Below are 19224 nucleotides of genomic sequence, written 5' to 3'. Positions count from 1 at the left end.
TTTACTTGCACAAAAATTTGAAGTGTTGATTGTGAGTTTCCTTATGTTTGATGCAAGAAATGAGATTTGTTTTGTTTTAAGCACCAAAATAAAGTGCTTCCTAACTTGTAATGAAAGTAAATTTGTGGGATTTTGAGTTTGTTGTTCTTTTTAACTTGGACAGATAAAGTTCGTTTTAAGCCCAAATAAAAGGTGTGCTTCTTTTTAATAACCCAAAAATGAAGTGTGAGTTTAATATTTAAGCCAAAAAAGAAGATGAATTCATTTTATCCAACTTTGAAAAGCAAAGTTAAAGAAATAAATGCAACTACTTTCTACTCTAAACTCCTCCACCCTGCACAAATAATCAAACAAGTTAAAAAAATAAAATGCAATCTAGGTGGGCTTCCACAAGCGTAATTTTGATTTTCGGTTACAAGGTATGTTTTTACAATGCTTTGTTACAATAGCGCTACTTTGTGTGAGAACAAAAGTGCTACTTAACACAAAAGTGCAAAACGAAATACAAAAGTGCCAAAAGAAAAATACTTAGACCGAAAGACAAACATGCTAATACAGGAACAAAAGTGCTAATTAAGGGACAACGACACTAGATTATAGACAAAAGCGCTAAATTTTAGACAATAGTGCTATTGTAGAAACAAAAGCGCTAGAAGACCAAATAGCGATAGCACTAAAGAGCGAACAAAAGCGTCGAAGCGCAACCTATGTGTCAAGCAAAACAGTCAAACAAGTTAGTTTTTTTTCAAAAAGTTTCTCCTTGGTTCACGTTGGGTTCACCAAATGATGCTCTACAAAAAGGGGTTATGTTAGACTAAAACATGTGATCGTATAACACATAAGAACATAAGAAACAAAGATAAATGTTAGTGTTAATCAACCAAAAACTAGTCTAAGTAGGCATACCAAAAGAGACACCAAAAACAAAGTAAAACATTTAACTATGAATATAAATGCAAGAAGACATCTCCAAATGTCTTCTACCATGCTTGTAGCTCCTTCTCCCTTATTCCTCTCCTCTCCAAGTTCCAAATTAGTGTAGCTCTTAGTATTTTTTTGCACTATGGATGCCTTATGGAGATTCAAGATTGAAATGTTTTAGCTATGATATGCAAATGTAAAATAAACTAATTAGATATGCTATGAAATGAACTAAGATTTATTTTAGTGCAAAATGACAATATATGTTATTTATGCTAAATGCTCTTTCTCTAAAATTCACTATAATGTAAATGCATACAAGTTTTCAAGATCTGGATAATGAAGAAATGGGCTCTATTTATAGGAAAAAATGGAGCAATGGATGGTTGAGATTGAGTAATCTCAACAAGGGTCGGGATTGAATGATATTCAATCCATGTGAGGGATTTCAACCCAATCCCAGGATGACAAGTGTCAACATGAGATGGGTTGAGAGGCGAGGGAATAAGCATTAAATGCTTGACATGACCTAAGAGTTAACTTGGGAGTTAAGGTAAAGGTTGGGTTGACTGAATAAATTCATTATTCAAGGAATAATGCTTTTATCCAATGGACAAAATCTTGTGCAAGAGTTAGTGAGAATAACCATGGTCAAAGCAATAAATGCTTGAGGAGACACATGGGTTACATGAAGGTTGAGTTAGGGGTTAAAGTCTCTAACCATGGGGGTGAGTTGAGTTAACCATTAATGGTCATGTAAGAGTCATAAGTGGTTTGGAAGACTTTAGAGGTTAAATTGTTGAACACACAAAGCATTTAATGCTTTTCAAAGACTTTGAAGTCTTTGAGAAGTGACTCCAAGTTGCTTAGGAATGTGACAATATTTAGGGGATGGATTCGGCTAATTAGGAAGGGGTTTAGAAGATTCTAGAAGGGGATTAGGATTGCAAGTGGGTTTGGTGGGTGAGAGAAAATAAGATTTTTATTAAAATAAAATTCATTTATTCAACAAATAGGTGCAAGTTGCATATTTAGGAGAATGCAAGTGGGGGGGATTTAATGATTTAAATAAATGTTTATTTAATTTATTTAAAAGAGGAAAGGGGATTAAATTAAATAAATAGGATTTATTCATTTAATTGATTGTGAATGTGGTTTAATGAATTAATTAAAATAAATTGAATAATTTATTTAATTAATAGGAGAATATTTGAAGATGAATTAATTAAATATTAATTTAATTAACTGGTGGCTAGTGGATTTTTAATCAAATAAATAACAAATATTCATTTAATTAAAATGGACAGATTTATGTGACTACACATATATATTTCATTTCATTGCATATCACCCTTACATCCGATCATTCATACATTGTAAATATCATGTGTGCATGCATATGTAAAGAATGGAATTGACTATGAGATTGCTAATGAGAAGCCTATCCCTAAAATCATGACTAAGTACAATCATATACACCCCATCCATGACAGCGATAGTCTATTTTATTCTCTTCAAAGGTAGCCTCAAGCTAAAGGATTGGGTACTAGGTCTCCAAACCTTCTCTCTACAACTAACCACCCCTTCCCTCCCCATCCAGATCATCATCATCACATACCCTATATCATATTCTACAAGTTGATCAATCCAAGCATATTGTATTCCATCTCTCATAGGAGTGGTTGTGTAGCCTATGTCATCTAGGTCATCTTATAAGCAAAATAGGTTACTTTGTTATCCATTTTAACCCAACTGTCAATTGGTCAACCCATCAAACACAATCTAAATAGACAATTACATCAATTGTCTCAGTCTCAACGGGTAATTTGACTCAGATACCTTGACTTCATCAGGAAATTACATCAATTGTCTAAGTCGCAACAAGTCACTTTGACTCAATTACTCAGACTTTATCTTGTTCAAGTGAACAACTAACATCAACTGTCACTCTTTGACTAACATGAGGGCAATTCACACAATTGCACTTGACTGTCCAAACAATTACACCAAGACCATATTGATTAATCGTATAGCATCAACAAAAGGCACCCCAAAACATTGCATTTGCACAATCTCCTGTGTGACCTAAGGGTTCTCATTGACTTACCTTCTCAATCACCATTTGTTGCCATTTAATCCAAATTTTGCTAATCTATCATCCCCCCAATTATTTCTATTTTTTTGAGAGATCGCTCGATTTTTTGAAATTTTTGGCCCATCTTTCAAGGGGGCATACCACCCACTAAACTAACATCCCTCGGGAATTTTTCTCTTGTCTATATTTGTTTTTCTTTAAAATGGCACAATAAACTGCACCATCTCTAATAGGGGCAAATGTAGACACAAATATATCCTCTAAATTAAATAAATATTTAGTATTTGTTCAAGGCACTAATGTTCTTCTATTAATTAAATTTACATTTAATTAATTCATTTCACCCCCATTCTACTAATTTAATTAAATAAATTTCATAAATTTATTTAAATTAAAATCACTAACTATTTTCCAACTATTAAATAAATTGATAAATTTATTTAACCGTCCCCTTTCTTATCATTTAAATAAATTAAACATTTATTTAAAATCCCTATTTAAATAAATGAATATTTATTTAAAATGCGCATCCACTTGCATTTTACTACAAATGCATGTTGCACATTAAATTAAAATAAATAAATTTTTATTTTAATTAAAATCCTATTTATCCTCACCCACTTGCATTCTCCTAAAAAACCCACTTGCTCACTAACCCTTCTTCTAGATTCTTCTAATCCCTTCTAAATTACCCTAATCTCCTTCTAAACATTTGCACATTCCTAAACTAAGGATTAGGGAGGAGTCACTTCTCAAAAGATTAAAATATTTCTCCCTTCCACAAGTTAACCCCCAAAGTCTTCTTAAGCCTTAAAGACTTTAATCTAACTAACACACCTTTGACCCTTGGTTAGAGACTTTTCCTCTATCTCAACCATCCATCTAACCCTCAAGTCTCTTTAAGCATTCAAAGCTTTGACCATGGTTACCCTTTAACCCTTGCACATTCATTTATACCTGGAATAAAAGCTTTATCCACTAACCTAACCCTAACCAAACCCCCTAGGGTAACCATCATGTATATTAAGGCATTTAATGTCTCTTCCCTCTCCTCTCAAGCCTTCTCATGATGCCACTTGTCACCATTGCATTGTTGGAAGTTGCAAACATGGATTGAGGATCAAGCCCTCCTCATGCAATCCTAGCCCTCCATAAGCCGAAACAATCTTTACCCTTTAATCAACCTCTTTGCCTATAAAAGGAGTCTCAATCCTCAAACAAAAGAGAGCATTTTTGTGAGAATTGTTACTATAGTTGCATAAGCATTTCACTTATTTTTTCTCACAGCAATTCTATTTTTTGTATTTGCATATCAATAGAACTACATTTTCAACCACATTCAATCCTTCATTTGGCATCCACGGTTGCATGCTAAAGACTGAGGGTTACACTCAAGCAAGCTTTGGATCTTGGAGAGGAGAATAACAAGGGAGAGGCAACAAGAGAATCCTGGAAGCATCTTAGGGAGTCTCTTCTCCCTTATTTTCATTTGTTTGATTTCTATTTGTGTGATTTTTAATCTCTTTTGATATGTATATGAAGGTTTTTAAGTTCATTTGTTTTGGTTTTGGTTGAGATTAACATATTGACCACTTGAGATTTGTTTTTGCCTTGTTACCCTTTCATGTGGATCATCATTATTCCTCAATTTTAAATTCCTCCACTCATTCTCTATCCTCTTGTCAAATCCTCCTAACTTATCCACTTGCATCCTAATCTTCCATTATCCCACTTAATCTCCTTTATTAATCATTTTCACATTCCTAATCATCATGATTAGAAATGAGTTAACCATTTGCCATAAATAGTTTGTCTCCTCTCACCTTCCAAACCTTAAATGCATCAACTTTGGTCATTTTAAGGATTTCAAATTCTTCCATTCCCCATACTCCCTCACTTCCCAAGGAATTTTTAATTCATTTTCTCTCCCCTTTTTCCCATGCAACCAATTACTTGAGAATTTTTTAATTCTCTTATCCTCTCCCAAGGAATTTTAAACTCCTTTTTATTCTTCCAATGTAGTTGGGGATCTCTTCCCCATGTACCTCAAGGCGTGTGGAGACAAGAAATACCTTTATGGCAAATATATTGAATCCCACACCTTGTCCTCTCAATCCCTTCCATAATTTTCCTTCAATCTCCACCCTCCATTCTAAATCAATCTTGGCCCTCCATTTTCCTCCTCTCAAAACTATAAATTGGGGTCTCCTCCCCTCATTTCTATATCCTTCATTTGTGCAATCTCATGTTGCTAGTATAAGCTTAGATCCATCCCCATAACATCATCACTATAGTTGAATTAGCTTCCCCTACTTAGCCATTTCATCATCCATCCACTCATCCATCAAGTTATCCATATTGTTGTTGTGTAGTGGAGAGCATTCCACACCCAATCTAGGACCAATCCAATCAAGTTGAAGAGGGGTGCATCCTTGACATCACCAAAGGTCCAATCAAAGGAACAGGTGGCTACATTGTGAAGGTATAAAGGTTATTTGGTATTTTCTTGAATGTTTATGTTTGTTTTGATTTAATCTAATATTTAAACCATTGCATTGTTTCCCCTTGCTTCATTTGGGCACGCCCGATGGGACCCACGTCTCGTTTACTAATCATTTTGTGAGAATTTGTGAATTTTTAAGTTGTAGGTTTCCAGTTTGACGTCTCTATCTACAAATTGATGTCTCTGCATCTTTTGGATCGACGTCTATGGTCTGCTTCAACGTTTACGTTTAAATTTTAAATTTTCCCACTTTGTTTTTTTGCAGGATTCTGTCATTCAACGTTTGTGATTTATTATTTCGACATCCATGCCCTTTAGTGTTTTTAGATACTTTATTGAGCTTTTTACATTGTTATTAGTAAAAAAAACACAAAAAATATTTAAAAATCTATCTAAAAATCACAAAAAACACTTAGCTTAGGATAATTTATAATTTTTTCATTTGGATTTTTAGCAGAGATGTGAAATTTCTTAGGTTAGTTAATTGATTTTTGGGATAATCGACACTTCAACATCTATACAGACAACCAACATCTGCACTCTGGTTCGGTGTTTGTGCTGACCTTAGTTTCCTGCCTGGATTTTAAATTTTTAATTTGAATTTTCTACTTTTAACGACTTTCTGTAGTAGTTTTATGATGTCTGTGCATACGAGTAGTGTCTACACTGTGCATTGACATCTCCGCGCGTATTAAATTTAAAATCAATTTTCAGATTTGAATTTGGAATTTTTTTCCTGCTTTTGCACTTTTTGTTTGTAGCTCAAGCCTACTTCTACTCCTGCGCAGACGTTTGGTGTATGTTCCTGTGCTTCAGAGTTTGCGTCAAGGTTGTTAGGGATTTATTTTTTTGATCAAAATTTAAGTTTTGTAGGTCTTAATCATATGTCCAAGACAAGTTTTTTAGACTACTAACTTGTTTTTTGCATCTCGCTTGTCAAAGATGTTGTTTTTCCCACTAGATTCTAGTTTGATTTCATTGCATTTTTAGATTAGATAACCTTATCATGTGGGATTAAAATTGACCTATGTTTTCCATGTTTGGTGTGCTTGAACTTGTGTAGGGTGGACCCACCATCATGCCTATTATCCTCTCCCCTCGCCTTCGCGGACCTTGGGTGATGAGAAAGGTGATTTAAAACACTCAATTTTTCTTTTTGTAGAAAGGGGTGTGTTTTATTGGGGATTTCATCACCCCATAAGGGTATATTAAATTGGCACATGTTAGGGTTATTGACTTTCCTGACCCAATCTCGAGCCGTCTATTTTTGAGCCACTATACAAAAACTTGGTCAAACGATCGAAGTGCTGAGTGAATTTGACGTATGTGGAGGCCTTCTCTGCACTGATAAGCTCAATTAGATCCTTATGTGGCTTGCTTTGCAAAATCATTGTTGGACTAGACCCATAAGAAAATAACTAAGAACCTTTTTGTAGTAGCCAAAAATCCCACATTCATAGTGCAGGGGATGTAGATTGTATGCCGAAGTTACCTCTCATGTACCCACTCAAGTTGAGACAAAAATGCCTCGGTTAAGAGATCTTTGGATCTCTAGGGTAAGAGAATCTGGCATGCCTAAGAAGTGAGTGTGTTGTAAGGGGGAGCCAATGCTACCATAATCTATATATGTTCACTTGTTTGAGTTATTGCTTGTGAGAGAGGCCTATTTAATGGTTTCCATCTTCCAGCATAAGTTGTATGTCTGATGTGTGTCTTCATTTTGTGTAAAACTAGTGAAATTTTTTTTAGGTTAATCTAGGTCCCCAATCACTTTCGTGCTTATTATCAAGCATTGCCCCTGGCCAATTTGTATTCACTATCTGATGTTCTCTTGCCAAGAGTAGACTAAAAACATCATTTTCCAAATTTGATCGAATTTGACCAAATCCCATAAAAAAAATTCCTTGTCTAAACAAGTCATATTGTCTTTCAATATCTCCACTCTGTCAACCTTGAGTTTTGGTGTCCTTGTCTCTACCGCTTAACGTATCTGCCTCACTTCAGGATCTCCGCCCTACTAAATTTTCCATTCAGTTTCATTTATGCACCATAAAGTGAAGTCCCTCAAGCATCCAAAAAAGTCCATATACCATCAGGTCAAGAAGAAAAATCCTAGTTATAAACAACTCCTTAAGCGTAGAAAGTTCCTATACATCAATCGAAAACTCTTGCTAAAACATAGAACCTTTTTACATCGCTTCCATGATTACCTTCATGGTTATGGAAATGAGTTTGATGAGGAGTCATTGACAATCTACGATTTCCATCAAAGGTTAGGTTTATCCCAAAGCATCAATCAGAGTGGTCGTATTCCTTTGTCCAATTTATGTAGTCCACCAATCACTTATTGAGTCATTGATCCATCTAAGGTAACCTTTTCTTCTCATCACACTTCTTTTCTTCAATCAATCTCCTTTTCTTCCATAATCATCATCAATCTTTTCTAAGGATTTAGCATAATCAAACCTAATCCAGCAATCAATCAACAACCTTGACCAAGTCTAACTAAATCATCTAATCAATCAATCAACCTCATCCTAAGGTTCACACTTTTTTAAAGTTCAATTTAGACCCTTATCTTTAATCTATCATCATTTGGATTTGTGCTTGGGAAAGAATCTCCCCCAAGTACCTTTGCTTAATTTGGGTTGATCAAAACCCTAATCCTCTTGCCCTATTTTTCTTGGGAACACAAGTATTTCCTAAGTAGAAGAAGGCTTGAACAATTTATCTAATCTAAGGATTGAAACTTTACCTAGCTTGGTTGTCACCTTGCTTGTGGTCCTAATCCAAGGGCTAAACCATCAAAAGGAACTTCAATCAATTTCCTAATCCAATCCAAATAAAATTAAAATTAATATCGCTAAGTTCTCTCATTATCCTTTCTTTTCAAATCCACATCATTTCTAAAGTCCTCTTTCATCTTTCGTCATCTTTAAAGTTACCCCTATATTCAAGACATGATGGAAAGATTTTTGAAAGATAAGCCTAATGGACTTGTGGCTCAATTGATCCCACAAGGGGCATGCTTTCTCCCCAGTTTTGATAGATCTATCCTTGACAGACCACCAGAAGGTGACCTCATAAACAATTCCATTCTTGATCCCATTCTTCATCCTCCACCTGCAACCACCTTACCTCCAATTTCTATCCCTCCAAACATCTCTAATCCTCTGAGATCATCCATGCCCCTTCACAATTCTGCCAATTACATAAATACTAGCTTGCTCCCTATTAGCACCATTCGGGGGTCACAACCTTCAAACACTTAACAACCTCCCATTCTTCATATCAATACATTGGTGGTAGTGGTATCTCATCTTCATCCAATCAAATTCTAGGGACAAACATGGGTCATTATGTTCCTCATATCCACAATCAACAACCTGACCTTCTAAAGGAAATCTAGGACATGAAGGACCTTATAAAAAAATTAAAGAATGGGTCAAACAAAAGACCTTAAACTTTTGAATAAATATGTCCTTGTCCTTATGACCCCTCAATCTGAGTTGCACCCTACCCCCCAGGTTTCAAAATGCCCAAATTTGAAAAGTATAAGGGAAAGTGTGATCTTAAGACCATGTTCGTGAATTTTATATTCTATGCCAAGAGGTCTCTTATAGTGACATCTATCTTAGAATATTTTTTCCTAAAAGTCTTAGCAGGGATGCCCTCACTTGGTTTTTTGCCTTACCCCATGGCTCCATCGAGTCTTTCCTAGACCTAATAGAAAATTTTGTGTCTCACTATGCCTACAATATCGAGAATGATGCTTCTATGATGAACTTATGCAATACAAAATAGAGGTTCGTATAAACCTTCACCAACTTCCTTAAGAGATGGTGGCATCTTATCAAGAAGTTTCCATGGGACATACCTAAGTATTATCAATTTGAATTAATTCAATGTAACTTGGTACTTGAACTTTCTTAACCCCTGACTTGTCAATGTTTGGACACTTTTGAAGAAATATCTAAGAAAGTCTTAGCCTTAGAACATGTCCTCTTAGAGGAAGGAACATTAAAACATTATAGAAAATCTAACCAAGGTTCCTCCTCCTATAATGACAAGCCAAAGTATTGGTCTAAGAACAAAAATATTGTCAATGATGGAGTCACTAACGCTAAGCGTGTCCCATACAAACCCACCACCACCAATAACTTCTTCAACAATCAATCTGATCCTCACAATCAATCGCAACCCCCACAAAAATCCTTCTATCCAAGTTCAACCTCCTTGCTCCAATAACCAATCTCAACGTGAGTACACCCCACTTGCTGAACCTATTGAGGTCATCTTCCCAAAGCTAGTCAAGGTTGGCATTGTTGTCTTTCCAATCACATGCCCTTTTGATCCAAATCAACCAAAACATCAGTGGTTTAATGAAAATGAATACTATAACTACCATTGTGTCAATGGTGATGATACAGGAAAGTGTATGAAAATGAAGAATTACATCTGGGACCTTATTGACAAAGATGACATTAAGGTTGATATTTCTAAACCTAGTAACTCGAACAATAAACTTAAAATGTACCAAGACCCTTTTCCTAAACATGGTAAGTACAAATCATCTCATGCTTTCATTTATGACTACACCAATTACATATCCGACTTTGATTCCTTGGTAGTCCACATAGAACCAGTCGATACCCATGTCAACACTATCACAATCCAAGGATTTAATCCCCCTTCTGCATCTCATAGACCTAGAATCACAATCCAAGGAGTTGATCCCCCTCCCACACCTCATAGACCCAGAATCACCATCCAAGATTCTCCCCCTCTACAACCATCTAATCGATCCTCCCAAGCCAAGATAGTCATTCAAGGCACCTCATCTTCCACTACATACCATCCAAATAAATGTAATGTTACCACCCGTAGAGGAAGAGTAACTATCCAAGGAGCTCCTCCACCTCCCCCACAACCTCCCATGTCATCCACTTGTATCTATGATATCCTTGATCATCTCAGAAAAACACTTAAACAGATCTCCATCCTTGAGCTTCTTAAGACATCCCCTGTCTATAAAGAGATCATTGAACAAGTACTCCTAGAGTCATTTGTCCTAGATAATATCAACACATCTTAATTTCAATCCCTCATACGCAACCTTGTTGTGCAACACCACCTTGTGTTTACATCTAAGGATGCACCATCTGACAATCTATCCGATAGAAAACCCCTCCATATTGAAGCTATTGTCCAAAACACAAAATCAAGAGGGCCCTTATAGATGGTCGATTTGATTTAAATCTATGTACATATAAATTGATCAAACAACTGGGAATCTCTAAAGACTTGGTTGATCCCTCCATTAAGATCACAATCAAATCTTATAATGATGCAGAAAGAGTTTCCAAAGGGACCGTAACACTACTTCTTTCAATAGGCCCTGCAGTGGTGGATATAACATATCAAGTCTTAGACCTTGATCTCCCATACAATATCCTTCTCAGCCATCCATGGATCCACTCCATTAAATTCATCCCATCCACCTACCATCAATACCTAAAATTCCCTTTCAATGGTAGAGAAATCACCATCCCCGCTACTGCAACCCTTCCAATATTGTAAACTTCTTGAAGGGAAGCACCCTTATCATTGTCCACTCAATTCACCTACTCCACCACCCCCATCTGATCCCTCAGATCCACTTCCTCTCAACCCAAGATCAAGGTTAAGATCATTGATAATGGTTGTAGAGAATATACCCTTCAAAATGCTCTTTATGTGGGTCAACCCATTCCCTCTCCCAAGTTATATGGAAAGCCAAAAGAAATCAAGAAACCAAGCAAACCCTCAATGAAATGCAACAAAACCACCTTCCAACAGAGAGGCATACTTGATGAAGAAATCCTGGAAATTGATGTCACTTCTTGGTTGTATCGAGAAGAAGAAGAAGCACCAATAGACATCCTGAAAGAGATGTATCCTAAGGCATCCTATATGGTGGATAAGATGGGTTACAAAGGACATGGTCTTAGAGCACAAGAAAAAGGAAAAAAGCACCCATCTCTCTTATCTCATATAAGCATAATAGGGGCTTAGGTTACTCACTTGTACCTAAGATCACTGTTACTAATTCCCAACCATGCCCTCCTACTGAATTTGAGGACTTTGATGAAGAGGAATTCCACGAAATGCCTTTCGAATGCCTTGATGACATATTCAATGATTTCCACATTAACACCATCACCCCTTTCACCCCATCCACTACACATGAGCTTAAACCTATCCACCCTGAGCTTATTGACTAGGAGAAATGAGGACAACCCATTCTTGATGTATGTGTCAATGATGATTCCCTATTGGCATTACTTACCATGCAAGATCTCAAAGATCACACCTCTGTCAATGGAATTCAGCTTAACCCAGAAGCATACTTTGGTAGTTAACTCAATTCCCTTAGTCGCAAAAATGAAAAGAAAAATCAGAAGTCCCTAGGTGAAAACCTCTCTAAGGCACCTTTGGACACACAAAAAGTGAAAATAAAGGACACATATTCTAGTGAAAACCTAGATCAGGCACTAGAAGATGGGGGTCTTGAATTACCTACCATGGTTCCCCATATCAGGAAAAACCACCTCTACTCATTAAAGAAATAAACACCATTAACATGGGTACATGGGATATCCCAAAGAATGTGCTTATTTCTAAGTCTCTTATAGACTAGGAGAAGCAAAACTTCATGAGTTTTTTATAGGAGACGCGAATAAAATTTGCATGTTCTTATGCTGACATCCCAGTCCTTGATATGAAATTAGTAGTACACAACTTTGCAATTCAACCAGATGTCAAACCTGTCAAACAAAAGCTATGTAAGATGCATCCACAAGTTTCCCTCTTAGTAAAATTAGAACTCCATAAGATTTTGGGTGTTAGATTCATTACACCCATAGACTATCCTGAGTGGGTTTCAAATATTGTACCTATTGTCAAACCCATAGGGGGAATTAGAATCAATACAGATTTCAGAGACCTTAATAAAGCATGTCTGAAAGATGATATTCCTTTGTCAAATATAGACATGATAGTTGATCTCACAACAGGACATGATATGCTCTCCTTGATGGATGTTTTTCTTGGCTACAATCAGATTAGAATTGCAGAAGAGGATCAACATAAAACAACATTCACAACTCCTTGGGGTGCCTTTTGTTATCAGGTTATGTCATTTCATCTCAAGAACGTAGGAGCAACCTACCAACGAGCAATGACCACCATCTTCCACAACCATTCACACAATTTAAAGACTATGTGGATGATCTCCTAGGAAAATTAAAAACAAGAGGTGAGCATATTCTAGTCCTAAGGAAGATCTTTGAGAGACTTGAGAAATATAAGTTGCACTTAAACCCTAAGAAATGTGTCTTTGGGGTTACATCAGGAAAGCTCCTATGATTTATAGTCTCTCATAGAGGCATAGAGGTGGACCCTCCAAAAGTGAAAGCGATAATGGAAATGACTCCTCCAAAGATATGTAGATAGCTTCGCAACTTTCAAGGGAAACTTCAATCAATCTGGAGATTCATTACACAGCTTGCAGACAAGTGTCACCCATTCACACACCTCCTACGCAAGGATACAAAATTAAAATAGGAATGATTATGTCAGAATGCCTTTGATAAGATAAATGAATATTTGGCTTCTCCTCCAGTTCTCATGCTAACCACTCCTGGAAAACCTCTCCTTTTGTGCATATTATCAACTACAGTGGAATTGGGGGCACTACTAGCATAGACAAATGACCAAGGCAAAGAACATGCAATTTACAACATCAGTTGCACTCTTGTGGGGTATTAAATTAATTACACTCCTATAGAAAGAGTTTGCCTCACACTTGTTTTCAGCACACAAAAATTCTGACATTATATGCTTAACAACAAGACCAAGTTTATAACGAAGATTGATCCCCTTAAGTACCTATTATTTAAGGTTGCTCTCACTGGACACACAACAAAATGGGTCATGGTCTTGAGTGAATTTGATATTGCGTATGTAGACCAAAAAATTATCACAAGACAAATTATAGTTGATCAATTGGCTAATTCTCCCTTATAAGGTGATCACCTCCTTGTCATAGAGTTTCTTGATGAGTCCATCATGACGGTCACAACATCTTTGAAATGGTAGTTATATTTTGATGGTTCTTGCACACAAAATAGATCGCAGGAAGGCATCTTGTTAATAACACCTCAATAAGATTGCATCCCTAAGTCATACAAGATAGCCTTTGCCTACACAAACATTATAGCAGAATATGAAGCGCTCATCATGCGACTCTGCTTGGCTATCTAATAAAAAATTATAGAGTCGCATGTCTATGGTGATTCTTAACTTGTCATTAAATAGGTAAATGATGAGTATCAGACTACGGATGACAAGTTACTCCCATATCATAGCATGGTTGAAGATATTAAAAAACATTTCACTCTCATTTAGTTTGATCAAATTCTTAGGACAAACAAAAGAGTTGCCGACACCATGGCTATAATTGGTTCTCTCCTGCAGATGTCGGCAAATAGTCAAAAGTGTGAGTTTTTGGTTGAGCAACTTTTAGTACTGACTATGATGTTCCTTAATCAAAAATGGTGTGTGTTTTCATTGCTCCTAATTCTCCTTGGTACCAAGAAACTTTTGCCTACCTATGAGACAACATTAACCCCCCTCATCTCACTAAAACCCAACAAAAAACCTTCATCCGTTGATCCGCCTGATACACTATCCTTGGTGATACCCTCTTTCGAAGGCATTTTCACTGATCCCCACTAAGTTGTTTAGACAAAGAGGAGGTTGAATGGGCACTGTGTGAAGTGCATGAAGGTATTTGCGGAGCACACTCAAGTGGCCTCACTTTGGCTAAGAAGCGCTTGTGCATAGGATACTATTGGCCTTGAATGGAAGAAGATGCATATCATTATGTGAAGAAATTTATCCCATGCCAAAAACATGGTGACAATATTCATGCACCCTCTTAGGATTTATAGTTGTTTATCACACCTTGGATCTTCTCTTAATGGGGATCAACCTCATAGGGAAAATCCACCCCACCTCATCCAATGGCCATAAATTCATAATAATTGCTATGAAATACTTCACCAAATGGGTGGAAGCCATACCACTCACCTTTCCCACTATCAAAGAAATCTCCAAGTTCATCCTGAAGTACCTAATCTACCACTATGGAATTCCAAAGGTTATCATTACAGATAATGGAAGACCTTTTCAAAACCAGGATGTCAAAGAGTTATGCCAAAAAAATTCCATCCTACACTATTTTTCCACCCCATATTACCCACAAGGTAACGATCAAGTAGAGGCTTCAAATAAAACTCTTATCAAAATCTTCAAGAAAATAGTCAATGAAGTTGGTCATGATTGGCACTTATAACTCCATCCCGCTCTTTGGGCCTACTGCACAAGCATTCGCACTCCCATAGGAGCCACCCCATACTCTTGAGTCTTCAATTCCAAAGTTTTCCTCCCCCTTGAGATCAATATCCCTTCACTTTGGATATCGCTGCAAAACGTTCTACCTAATGAGGAATATATAGTTTCTAGATTGCAAGAGCTAGAGCTACTGGATGAAAGGCATCTCAAGGCCTTGAATCATCTCTGAATATATCATAACCACCTAAGACTAAGTTATAACAAGAAGTTTAAAATATGAATTTGATATTGGTGACCTAGTACTTATGGAAAATCAGAAAAATCTTTAGGATCGAGAAAAGAAAGGCAAGTTTGAGCCTAATTGGCTTGGACCTTATGTGACTACAACAAAATATGGATCAGCAGCCTACTAGTTGGCTACCCCTAAAGGAGATCCTCTGTATGATCCCATGAACATCATGCATCTGAAGAGATTTTATGCCTAGTCTTCTAAGGTTATTAGTATTCAAAATAAAATAAAATACAAAAAAAAAAAAAAAACATAAAAATACCAAAAAAATGAAAAAAAAAAAAAAAAAAAGAAGCAAAAAAGTAAAGAAAAATCATTTCGTCCATCAGTGAAAACCACTTCATGGCACTATGGGTAAGTACCTTGGTGAAAACCTAGTTTCAAGCATCAAGGTAAATAAGCTAGATCCACCATCTCTTTGGACATCCATCTCACCCCACCACCCACATTCATAATCCTTTTAAGTCATATCATGGGTTTACTCCACCTATGGGCATCTATGCAGGATCTACCCATTTGAATCACTTATCCCCTCCCCTCCCTGTATCAATTGATATTCCATTAGTGATGTAGGAATTAATTCACCACTTAGCCACCATGATCGTATTCACCTTGACTTTATCCCTGCAAGAGATGATGAGCTTTTGTTTGAATTGTGAATAAGGATCGTCTGAGTAAACTGAAATGTTATCCCATCACACTGAGCTTATCCCCATTCTCTGGGCTTTTGTCCCAACTGTAGTGTCAAAAATCTCTTCCTTTATGACTCAACACGATAAATGGTGCATTCCTCCATGTCATTGGAGGTCGGGCATCACCACCTTTGTCCTTTGTCCACCTGAGATCGCCTCATCAACTCCAAATTGGTCTCTACCAACTCCACCAACATGTCACCTTGGGGGACTAGGGTGCAGCGCAGAGATGTTTGCACGACGCATTATGATTCCTGCATTTTTCATTGAGATCATTGCATTCATTTAGTTAAAATCAAACTTAATTTATTTATTTTTTAAAAGAAAAAAAACATTACCTTTGTTCTAGCATCTACAAACAATCTAGTTCATTCCATATAGTTTGCATTTTGTGTTTTCTTTTTGATCTCTAGATAAAATTTACAAGAAGACAAAGCATTTTTTAGTATAGTCTCAGTGTTGAAAGACTCATCTATGAACTTTACAACCCAGGCTGCTACAGGAGTCATAGTCAGGAGATCATCTAGATGGAGTTTTCCTCCTGACTGTTATAGTCCTCCTTACCCAACACAATGGTCAATGATCAAATTCCTAACCCAAATGATCTCTTCACTTCTCATCCCCTTAAGTCCATTTTGACAGGAGGACCCTCTCCACCTGGTTCGCAATCCAACACTCAGAGCAATTCTTCAAGAAATTATACTCCATCTTCCTCTCCTATTGTTTATCATGACTCTGCTCTCACTATTGATTTTAAACAAAATGACATTCTTGAGAAGAATTTGAGAGACTTTGAGGGTTTCTTAAATAAGGAGAATGTCCTCCCCCAAGATGGGAATGTTGTCAACACTATGAGAGACATGTTGATCTTAGATAGGAGAGGATTGAAGATGTTGAGGGCATTATATATGATTGTCAAAAATCATGTGCCTTTGGGTGATGCTCCTTCTTAGGATGGTTAGTCCATTACTTGTGTACCTTAGCTTAGTGTTGGTATTCCTTGTTTGGCAATGCACATGGTTGATCACGAGCCTACTATTCCTAGTATCACTACTTCCTCTACCCCCTTGGGCTATATGGGTATTTCTAGTGGCTCAACCTTTGCCTCTGCTGCAGCTCAGATGTTTATGGTTAGCACTAGCACTACATTTGTCGGTGGCACTAGTCCTTCTAGAGGTTCTGGTGGAGGTGGTGGCAGATTTGGCCCACCTCCACCCGCTAATCTAGTTTTGAACACCATCTTACAAAACATGGGTCAATTGTAGTTACAGTTAAAAAACTTGGCCTCTGCCTCTAGTCAATCATCCATGCCTATATATTATAGGAAGAGCCCCCTTGACATCACCATTTTGAACACCATCCTTCCTCCTGTAGCTGAATCACTTAAGTTTGATAGGATCAATGGTGATGGGGAACCTAATATGCATATCGATTCTTTCATGACTATGTGTAGCGATTATCATAGTTTGGACTTGGTGTTCTTAAACTATTCTCATGGTCCCTTAAGGGTGACACGTTAGAATGGTATAGCTCTTTGTCAGATCATTCTATCCGCACCTTTGATCATCTTATGGACCTTTTCCTTAGATGGTTTCAAGCTAACATTGGTAGCAGGGTCACTATCGATGACCTTGTTCATTGCAAGAAAAAACTCAATGAGAAGGTCACAGATTTTATTTCAAGATATCAATCGATTTTTACCAAATCCCCTTTGCTCTACCAGATAGTGATCTATAGAGGATATTTATCGGCAATCTGTAGTTGTAATTGAGGGAAAATTTATACAATCGATATCAAAACTTTGCTAACATGCGTTTTGCACGTACAAAGTTGCAGTTTAGAGATTCTACTTCAAACCCTTGCAATGGGTCCTTTGCAAGCACATCCATGGAAGGGTCTAGGAAGAAAAAAGTTGTAGCTAATTTCATGACTATCCCTCTAATAGCTACCACACAAGGATCACAACAAAATAGGTTCTTCACAAAATTGAATGACTCTTATTTGAGCGTAATGCAGCGGTTGCTGAAAGATATCTTAATAACCTATTGAAACCCCAAAATTTCAATACTTAGTATCCCTGGCATGTCAGTCATCACCAAGCTTTTGTATTTAATATGATGAAAGGTTGAAACTACAGAAGTTTCCTTTTACCTAATATAAAGTCCACATACTATCTCCATTGTGCCTCAGTCCTACATGAAGAATTCCTGATAGACCTAAGAAAGATTGGTAAAATAACCTTCACCAATCAACATTTCATGTATATATTGGAAGAGTTATTCCGATGTGATAAGTCAATATTAGACACCAATATCAGGATAGTATTACCAAACATGAGGTCTTGATTACCCATCAAAATAATTAATAAAGATGGAACGATAATTCTTTGTGATCTCTATGGAACAAAATATCTTGATATCACTACTTTGGTGTAACTATATCGAACATGGAATATGGATGTCTATCAGAGTAACCACCAAAGGTGAAGTAGCAGTATTTCATAATGCCAATAGGGTAAGTTATCCCGATGAAAGAGAATATAAGAGAATGTATTATACAGGCTCATAGGAGTAACTTATGAAGTCAGAATAGCACATCAACAGGGTTCTGATCATGAAAACTATCCTGATGATAAATAGATATAATAATGTCGAGAGAGCTATCCTGATTATGAACTCATGACTGAAGAAATAAATATCAGAGAAACCTTTGGCAATAAAATGAAAATGGAGAAGGAATCCTTGTCGGTATAACTATTGAGATTAGGATACTGAACCACCTATGGTCTAATAGCATAACTTATTCCAAAAATAGGCATATGGATGGTCATCAAAACAGTTACTCCGATGGTGTGCTTTTGGTTGGAATACCTTCATCGAGGTGACTTGTGAAGTCAGGAAGACAGTTTTTAGATATGTTGATAATGAAAGAGACACCGATAGGCATCATCCAAGATGTGTTCGGCATAGGTAACCCAAAAATGAAAATAAGAGTGGTTACTTTTCGATATAACCCATGCCAAAATGATGTGAAAGAAAGACAGTTATAGAAAGTGTCTTATTGATTCACAGTGACTAAATTGTAAGAAAGGTGCCAAATTTATAAATATTGATAGAAAGATTTAAGTCGATGTCACGCGTCATCAGAGATTCAAATTTTGAAAAGACTGCCTCATTGATTTAAAAATTGGAACATTTATTTCTACATGAATGACATTCTCCAAGAAACACAATCTAGGAAATTTGTGCACCAGAATTACAGACACATAGAGATGACATCAAAGTGGGCAAAAAAGAACAACAAGAGCAATAAGTAAGTATCTTGATCA

The sequence above is a fragment of the Cryptomeria japonica genome, chromosome 1, assembly GCF_030272615.1.
Source record: "Cryptomeria japonica chromosome 1, Sugi_1.0, whole genome shotgun sequence".
In the NCBI taxonomy this organism is placed as follows: domain Eukaryota; kingdom Viridiplantae; phylum Streptophyta; class Pinopsida; order Cupressales; family Cupressaceae; genus Cryptomeria; species Cryptomeria japonica.
This window is presented reverse-complemented; position numbering follows the sequence as displayed.